This window comes from Rhinopithecus roxellana, chromosome 12, assembly GCF_007565055.1.
Source record: "Rhinopithecus roxellana isolate Shanxi Qingling chromosome 12, ASM756505v1, whole genome shotgun sequence".
In the NCBI taxonomy this organism is placed as follows: Eukaryota; Metazoa; Chordata; class Mammalia; order Primates; family Cercopithecidae; genus Rhinopithecus; species Rhinopithecus roxellana.
The window spans coordinates 41,416,385-41,425,900 of record NC_044560.1 but is presented as its reverse complement, the minus strand read 5'-3'; positions in this window follow the sequence as shown (position 1 = coordinate 41,425,900).

Genomic DNA, 9,516 nt, shown 5'->3' with positions numbered 1-9,516 from the left:
GGCAGAGGTGGGTGGATCACCTGAGGTGTCAGGAGTTCCACACCAGCCTGGCTAACATGGTGAAACCCCATCACTACTAAAAATTCAAAATTAGCCAGGCATAGTGGCATGTGCCTGTAGACAGGAGAATTGCTTAGAACTGGGAGGCGGAGGTTGCAGTGAGCCGAGATTGCACCATTGCACTCCAGCCTGGTCAACAGAGTGAGACTCTGTTTCAAAACAACAACAAAAAAAACCTGTAAGTATACTCAATTGAGCAGCCCACGCCGCTGCTCTATGGAGCAGCCATTCTTTTATTCCTTTACTTTCTTAATAAACTTACTTTCACTTTACTTTATGGATTCACCTCAAATTCTTTCTTGCTCAAGATCCAAGAATCCCCTTGGTGTCTGGATGGGGACTCCTATCCCATAACAGTAACTCCCGTAGCCCTCCTTAGTTTTTTGCTATGTTGGGTGTGTCAGGCCTCAGGGGCTGGCCTCTGACCTTCTCCTACCCTCCTTTCACTCTAACATTCCCCTGCCTTTCCAATTGTGGGCCTTAAGACCCTCCCATGAGACAGTCCCACCCATACCCTGGGAGAAGAAATGCTGATGTCATGAAGCTTCCATAAAAACCCAAGAGGGCCAGGCACGGTTGGCTCACACCTGTAATCCCAACACTTTGGAAGGCCGAGGTAGGTGGATGACTCCAAGCCAGGAGTTCGAGACCAGCCTGGCTAATATGGCGAAAATCCCATTTCCACTAAAAATACAAAAATTAACCAAGCATGGTGGCACATGCCTATAATCTCGGTTACTTGGAAGGCTGGGGCGAGAAAGTCGCTTGAACTCAGGAGGCAGAGGTTGCAGTGAGCCAAGATCATGCCACTGCACTCCAGCCTGGGCAACAGGGCTAGACTGTCTTAAAAAACAAGGAACAAAAAGCAAAACCCAAGAGGATTGGATTCACAGAGAATCCAGATAGCTGAACATGTGGAGATTCCTGAAAGGTGGCGCATGGAAGTTCCATGCCCCTTCCCCCATTCCTTGCACTACCTGTTTATCTGTATCCTTTGGAACAAACCAATAAAGGTTGTTTCCCTGAGTTCTGTGAGCTGCTCCAGTAAATTAAACCCAAAGAGGCGGCTGTGGGAACCTCAACTTAAAGCTGATCGGTCAGAAGTTCCGGGGCTGGACTTACAACTGGTGGGGGTGGGGCAGTCGGGGACTGAGCCTGGAACTTGTGGGACCTGACACTATCTCTGGGTTCCCAATACCCAGAATAGTGTTGGCACTGAATTAGAGGACAATAAGATGATGTCCGCTGCTTGGTGTGTGGGGAAACACCTCCCAATGTCCACTATCTGGTCACAGACGTTGCTCCTGTATTTAGTTGTGGTCTGAGAGTAAAGCCCAGCTAATTTTTGTATTTTTTGTAGAGACAGGGTTTCGGAATGTTGTTCAGGCTGGTCTCAAACTCCTAAACTCAAGTTATTCGCCCGCCTCGGCCTCCTCAAGTGCTGGGATTCCAGGTGTGAGCCACCATGCCTAGCCCTTCAGTTCATTCTTAATGAATTCATGGAAATCATCACCATCAACTGTGAGATCTTCACCATGAATATCTTTGAAGGACCCCTATTTCCCTGAAGCCAGAGATTTTATTTTCTGAGTTTCTATCTACTTTACAGGCAAGAGGAAAATTAAACTAATGTTAGTTTTTTCTCTTCCTTCTCTTCACATTGTCCCAATTTTTCAGCTTCCATTAATAGCCTTTCAGCTTCAGCATTAATTCACCAATCCCCTGAGACCTGTGAAAGCAATACCAAACTAGACACATTATATTATAGTCAGCTTCCCGTGTACGATTCTTGGTTTTTCTCCACCAGATTCTACTTTTTAGTCATCTAATGCAGTTGTCACCTGTCCCAATAGCACCACTCAAGCCCTCCAAAGGAGGCATGTTTTCCTCTTCCTAACTTGCAGGACTCATGGAAGTTCACATTATCTACCTTTAGGCTGTTAGGTGAACCCTCATGAGTAAAGCACCTCTCAAGAGACCGGAGGGTCTTCCTCCCACCCTAGAAAAAAATAAGCAATTCAATCAATCTGCTGGCTGAGGGAAACAAATTGGATCATTACATCACAGCCTAATTAGAATGAATTTCCAAAATAGATTAAAATTAAAGCCTTGCAAAACTCTCTCTCTCTCTCTCCCGCTCTCTCACACACACACACATTTGCCAACAGGTCAGGCATGGTGGCTCATGACTGTAATCCCAGGACTTTGGGAGGCCGAGATGGGCGGATCACTTGAGATCAGGAGTTCGAGACCAGTCTGGCCAACCCGGTGAAACCCCGTCTCTACTAAAAAATACAAAAAACTAGCCGGGCAAGGTGGCGAGTGGCTGTAGTCCCAGCTACTCGGGAGGCTGAGGTAGGAGAACGGTGAAAACCCGGGAGGCGGAGCTTGCAGTGAGCTGAGATCAGGCCACTGCACTCCAGGCTGGGCGTCAGAGCAAGACTCCGTCTCAAAAAAAAAAAAAAAAAGCTGGGCATGGTGGTGGACGCCTGTAATCCCAGCTACTCAGGAGGCTGAGGCATAAGAATCACTTGAACCCAGGAGGCAGAGGTTGCAATGAGCCAAGATTGCACCACTGCACTCCATCCTGGGCAATAGAGTAAGAATCTATCTCAAATAAATAAATAAATAAATAAAATAGAAATGAAAATAAAAATAAAAATAAATAAAACTCAGGAGTGTAAGGCCCCTTTGTGGAGGGCAGATGGGCAATATTTGATAAAATCTGAATAAGCAACTTCACTCCTACACTATAGCCCAAGGAACAGTATAATTATATTAAATTGAATATAGGATTCCTCAACAGCATTTGATTTTATAAAATGGTGAGGGGTAGGGAGTGAGGGGGAAAAGCCTTAAATTCCCTTTGGTAGAGACCTGGTTAAATCATGACATATCTGTACAATGAAACACTGAATTTCAAGGAATCTAAGACTCCAGTAGTTTTAAGACATCTCATTAGTTTATGTTCTAAGTAGAAAAAAATGCTAATAAAACTATGCCACTGATATCTATGATCCACAATTTTTTAAACATATTAATATGCCTGAAATTTGGGATGTATCTTAGAATTGATAAAAAGCATTCTGTGCAGTTTTTTTGTTTTTAGTGTAAGAAAGACTGGGTGCAGTGGCTCATGCCTGTATTCCCAGCTCTTCAGGTGGCCAGGGCCGGAGGATCACTTAAAGCCAGTTCAAGATCAGTCTGGGCAACAACATAGCAAGACCCCATTTCTGTAATTTTTTTTTTTTTTTTTTTAGCTGGGTATGGTGCCTTATGCCTGTAGTCCCAGCTACCTGGGAGGTGGCAGCAGGAGGATCACTTGGGCACGAGTGAGACTCTGTCTCTTTTTTTTTTTTTTTTTGAGATATAATCTTGCTCTGTCACCCAGGCTAGAGTGCAGTGGCGTGATCTTGGCTTACTGCAACCTCCACCTCCCGGGTTCAAGCGATTCTCCTGACTCAGCCTCTCGAGTAGCTGGGATTACAGGTGCCCGCGACCATGCCCGGCTAATTTTTGTATTTTTAGTAGAGACGTGGTTTCACCACGTTGGCCAGGCTGGCCTCAAACTCCTGACCTCATGATTCACCCGCCTCGGCCTCTCAAAGTGCTGGGATTAAAGGAGTGAGCCACTATGCCCGGCACACCCTGTCTCTTTAAAAAAAACAAAAAGGCATATCAATATTTGACATAGAAATGGTCATTTACAAAAGGCTGAATATTTGTAATGACATCTGGAAAAAAATAAAAAGGAAAGAAAGGCTGAATAGAATCATTTCACTTTTATAAATCAATGCAAAAAATCATAAAGACTATACATCAAAATGCTAACCATGGTTATCTCTAGCCAGTTTTTTTTTTTTTTTTTTTTTGAGGCGGAGTCTCGCTCTGTCGCCCGGACTGGAGTGCAGTGGCCGGATCTCAGCTCACTGGAAGCTCCGCCTCCCGGGTTTGCGCCATTCTCCCGCCTCAGCCTCCCGAGTAGCTAGGACTACAGGCGCCCGCCACCTCGCCTGGCTAGTTTTTGTATTTTTAGTAGAGACGGGGTTTCACTGTGTTAGCCAGGATGGTCTCGATCTCCTGACCTCGTGATCCGCCCGTCTCGGCCTCCCAAAGTGCTGGGATTACAGGCTTGAGCCGCCGCGCCCGGCCTCTAGCCATAGTTTTTAATTAAAGTTTTGCATTCTTTTAATCACACCTATTCACTACTCTTGTAATTGGATACTCAATAAAATATTACCAATTTGTTTTCAAAGACCTGGGACACTGGGTCTAGAAACAGATACTGCTGATTACTTTCTTTGTGGCCCTGGCCCATGTTTCTTTTGCCCTCCGCCTTCTGTGTCTGGCACTCGCATTGACCCTTAGTGCTTCTGTCAGACCAAGAAAATGCAAAGCACATGATACGATCAAGTGATGTGGGGATGGGCGCATTAGGGTAGTAGTTGAGGTAATTAATGTCTTTGAAATCCAATTTATGTATAGGCCAGGCGTGGTGGCTCACACCTGTAATCCCACCACTTTGGGAGGCCGAGACAGGTAGATCACTTGAGGTCAGGTAGCCTGGCCAACACAGTGAAACCCCATCTCTATTAAAAATAATAATAAAAAAAATTAGCTGGGCGTGGTGGCACATGCCTGTAATCCCAACTACTCAGGAGGCTGAGGCAGGAGAATCACTTGAACCTGGGAGGCAGAAGTTGCAGTGAGCCAACATCGTGCCACTGCACTCCAGCCTGGATGACAGAATGAGACTCTGTCTCAAAATAAATAAAAATATAATAAGCCAATTTTTGCCAATTCCTATTCTAATAGGGATTGTTAATTATAATCAATAACACTAACAGTACTTAGTGCATAGTTTTTAAGGACTGTAAATCAGTTCTTACCACCTCACAGATGAGGAAACAGACACAAAGGTTAAATAACAATGGAATTCACACAACTAATACCTTATATCAGACAGTCTAGTTTCAAAGCATAACTTTTAAATACTCTCTAATTCCATTCTATGCAAATACTGTACAAGTTTACATCAATTGGGATTCTCACTGTAGTTGACTGTAACTGTGATTCTGTACAAATCTTTGAAGTCTCCAAAAAACCTTTGAAATAAACTCAGACCAAAAAATGTTATTTTTATGAGGCAACCCAAAACTGGTGTTTCCATACTTCTGAAGTTCTAGGTCATTCTTGTTTCTTCCAAAATCAACCTAAAAAACCAGATAAATTTAAAAACAAATTGACACTAGGACAGATCTGGCACTCTTGAATTTGCTAACTTATCTACCCAACTAATCTAAATCCTATAATACAAGGCACAGGTAGACCACGAAAAAGGAAGTACCACTCCTTGAAAAGAACTATTTGAAGTAAACTGGTAAATGGAGTATTTTAAGTCATTAATAAAAACATTCTCCTTTGAACAGGAAGTAACCAGAAAATATGCTCTTCCCTCTTCTTTAACTGAAATATCTAGAACTCCACCCAATTTACTTGACTTTTTCTAAAAATAAAGGCTGTTTCTTAAACAAAAAGGAATTAGGGCTGTATTTAACTCAATTTTGTTGCTGAGCTGTTGAAACACAAATAAGTGCCTTTCCTTCATTCTGTGGTAATTGGCTCCATACTTTGCTAGTGGTCACTTCTTCTTTACAAGTGTCAAAATTATTCTAAAGTTGGCTCCTCTGAGACTTCCATCACATCACTAAGATACAAACCTATCATATGCTGCCAAAGGGTCCCCTTAGGTCAATTCAGGCCTCTTTTCAAGTTCCACAACTTTAAGGAATTCTTCCATCAAGAGACCTTAGCAGTGCCTATGCAAGTCTATGACAGGTGAGGTTCAAGATACCTTCCAATTTCAGGCATTTTACCACCCACCCATAGGTAATAGGACCAAGTAAGGACAGAACACCCACTCACCCTCAGGGCATTTTCACTAATTAGAAAAACTGTAAAAACACTTACAAAATTGGATGAAGATTAGTAACAAAGAGCATTTCCTTCTTTTCACAACACTTGTTTCCGAAGTTATCTTTTTTTTTTCCAACTCTCATACTTAAATTGACTGGATTCCTTTGCTTTCCTGTAAACACTTCCGTCTCTAGTTTACAGCCTCTAATCTGTCTTTGGCAGAGTAGCTTTCAGAGTAGCTGTAGAGATGGCTTAAAAAGAATTACACCCACTTTTAACCTGCTTGTGAGATTAAAATAATTTGCAAGGATAATCAGTAAGTCATTTCATCAGCTACAGCTGCAATCTTCAAGTCAAAATTTTTCATCTAAAAATCTGCGGTTAGTTTTAAGGTTTAATAACCCTAAGTAGCAAGAGATTGATGACTTTGAAAAAAGGAAACATCCATGCTCTCCTGTAACTGAGAAGTGCTGGTTAAATTCTTCAATCAACGATTTATTGGAAGTTTTCTCTTAATAAACTGTCAATTTCCTCCTGAAGAGAACCTCTCCTGTTGTATTTTCACTTAGAAGGACTCAGCATACAAAGTATTTCTTAATTCAACATGACTTCCAACTCTAGCATTTGACTAAAGATGCAAGAGGTCAGTCCAATTGTTAATACTGGATTGTGTATCAACAAAATCTACTGAATTTTGTTGATATACTGTGACTAAGTGCCACTCCATCTTCAACGTATACTGTTACGAACAAAATACAGAGGTCTGAAGTACACACAATATACCTGCCATATTGATTTGCCTGTGAATAGTGACCAATGAACATCTACTTTAAGAAAAGCTTTATCCAATCCAGGTTTCCCATACATTTTTCAGAAGATCCTGATTTAGACTTTAGCACCTAAGTAAAGGCTTGGCAAATATGCAAGAAATACACTACAAAGCGTAGAACACAAAATCAAATTAAAACCAAATTATCTGTAGTTGTTAATGAAAAGTTCTTTTTATTAAAAAAGTGGAAGTTTCATTAGAAATTCTGAATTTTAATCAGGTTTGGTGGCTCATGCCTGTAATCCCAGCACTTTGGGAGGCTGAAATGGGTGGATCACCTAAGGCCAGGAATTCCAGACCAGCCTGGCCAACATGCTGAAACCCCCGCTCTAACAAAAATACAAAAATTATCTGGGCATGGTAGTGCACGCCTGTAGTCCCAGCTACTTGGGAGGCTGAAGGATGAGAACTGCTTGAACCCAGGAGGCAGAGGTTGCAATGAGCCAAGATCATGCCGCTGCACTCTAGCCTGGGCAACAGAGGGAGACCCTGTCTCAAAAAACAAAACAGCCAGGCACGGTGGCTCATGCCTGTAATCCCAGCACTTTGGGAGGTTGAGGCAGGTGGATCACCTGAGGTCAGGAGTTCGAGACCAGCCTGGCCAACATACTGAAACCCCGTCTCTACTAAAAATACAAAAAATTAGCCAGGCGTGGTGGTGGGCGCCTGTAATCCTAGCTACTCAGAAGGCTGAGTCAGGAGAATGGCTTGAACCTGGGAGGCAGAGGATGCAGTGAGCCGAGATAGCGCCACTGCATTCCAGCCTGGGTGACACAGTGAGATTCGTCTCAAAAACAAACATGAAATTCTGAATTTTCAGGGTAAGTACACAAATCAATTGTCTTATCTCTAAACAAAGATGTGTTTAGCTCACCATAATGAAGGCCTAAACATGTTGTCATGTAATGGGAAAAATACAAAATCCACGCATTTTCAGCCCATTTATTTCCAAAAAAACCCCAGCAGTCGGGGCACTCTGACAATGTCTAAACACGTGCTTATCTTAGTACTCTCAGAGTGCAGCTGCCATATGAAGCAACATTTCTTTGTGGCTTACGTGTAAAACAAAGAATTCAATATGCATAGTTTCCAAAATAAAACAAAAATTTACTTGGACGTTATTCATTGGCTAATAGAACATTTTAGTCCTATCCAACAAAATTCTAGGAAAATGTCAAGAACCAAGTTAACCAAGACCACTTTAAACAGAATGTTCATTCTAGGTATATGAAAACTGTTTCTTTAAATTAGAGATCTTTTTGGTCTTAAAGTCTAGAACTGAATCAGCTACAACTGCAAACAAGGTGATTAGTGCAAAGTAATACAACTGTCCAAAGATAAGCCACTTCACATTTTCCTTACTCAGTAACGCATTATCAAAATCCTTAATATTGGCCCTTCAATTTCCATGCATCTACCCAGTAACACTTAAAGCAACTATTTAAGGAATAAAGCCACACAAGGTCAGAGTAACTGAGCACCTAGTATGAACCAATTATCTAAATAGACTTCTAAAAGTCCATAATGAATCAGAACTCAGGTAAGTTACCACCATTTATCTTTTATATATATACTTTCTTGCATATACAAGTCTCAGGAAGAGTAATGTCATACAAGAGCACTAGGAATTGCCACATACTCCCAAATGGGCAGCAAAAGGAACAAACATTACTGATTTAAAACAGTACATACATGCTAACTCAAAAAAATAGTTTGGCAAATCATTTTCTAACTTGTGTGGGTAGTTTTTTCCCTTACATTTAGAAGTGAACAACTGGCTACCAGTTTAGTACGGAAGTAATCAATAGCACAAAAGCAAAATTCTGTCCAAATGGGCATTCCAACCTCTTTAAAAAATAAAAAAAAAAAAAGGCAGTTTCCAGGAGCCATTAAGTTCTGCCCCAGCTCAACCTATGGAGTTTATTTACCTATATAAAATGTTCGTAATTCTCATCTCATGGACAAATCTCTTTGCACAACACAAAGGACTTACACAAAGGGATCTGAAAATGTAACTAAATGTGACATACTAAACTATAATCATGGTATTTTTGTAACACATTAACAGCTTTCAGAATATATTTTGTTGCAGGCTACATATTCAGAAAATAACAAAACATGTTTTACTAACAAGTTTTATCTTGCCCTTACTTTGATTAGAGATGTAAAGTATGCTTTAAAATTACTTCTAATTTCACAGCTTCCTGTCAGGTAGACTACTTAATTTGTACCTAGAACTAAACTTCTATTTTTGAGACAGTGTGTCACCCAGGCTGGAGTGCAGTGCTACGATCTTGGCTCAATGCAACCTCCACCTCCCGGGCTCAAGTGATTCTTGGGTGTGGTGGTACACACCTGTTATCCCAGCTACTTGGGAAGCTGAAGCAGAATTGCTTGAACCCAGGAGGTGGAGGTTGCAGTGACCTGAGATCATGCCACTGCACTCCAGCCTGGGTGACAGAGCCAGAGTATTTCAAAAAAACAAACTCTTGTAACCTGAGAGTGATAGTTCTGGGGTCAGCAAACATTTCTGTGAAGGGTGGTATCTTATGCTGGGCTGCCTACTTTTTTTTGTGGGCTTTTTTTTTAATCCTATACAAGCCTAAAAAACCATTTTTAACCCAGGGATGCACCAAAACAAAAACAAAAACAAACAAAAAAAACAGGTCACAGGCTGAACTTCGCTGACCCTGGCTTACATATAGCATTTT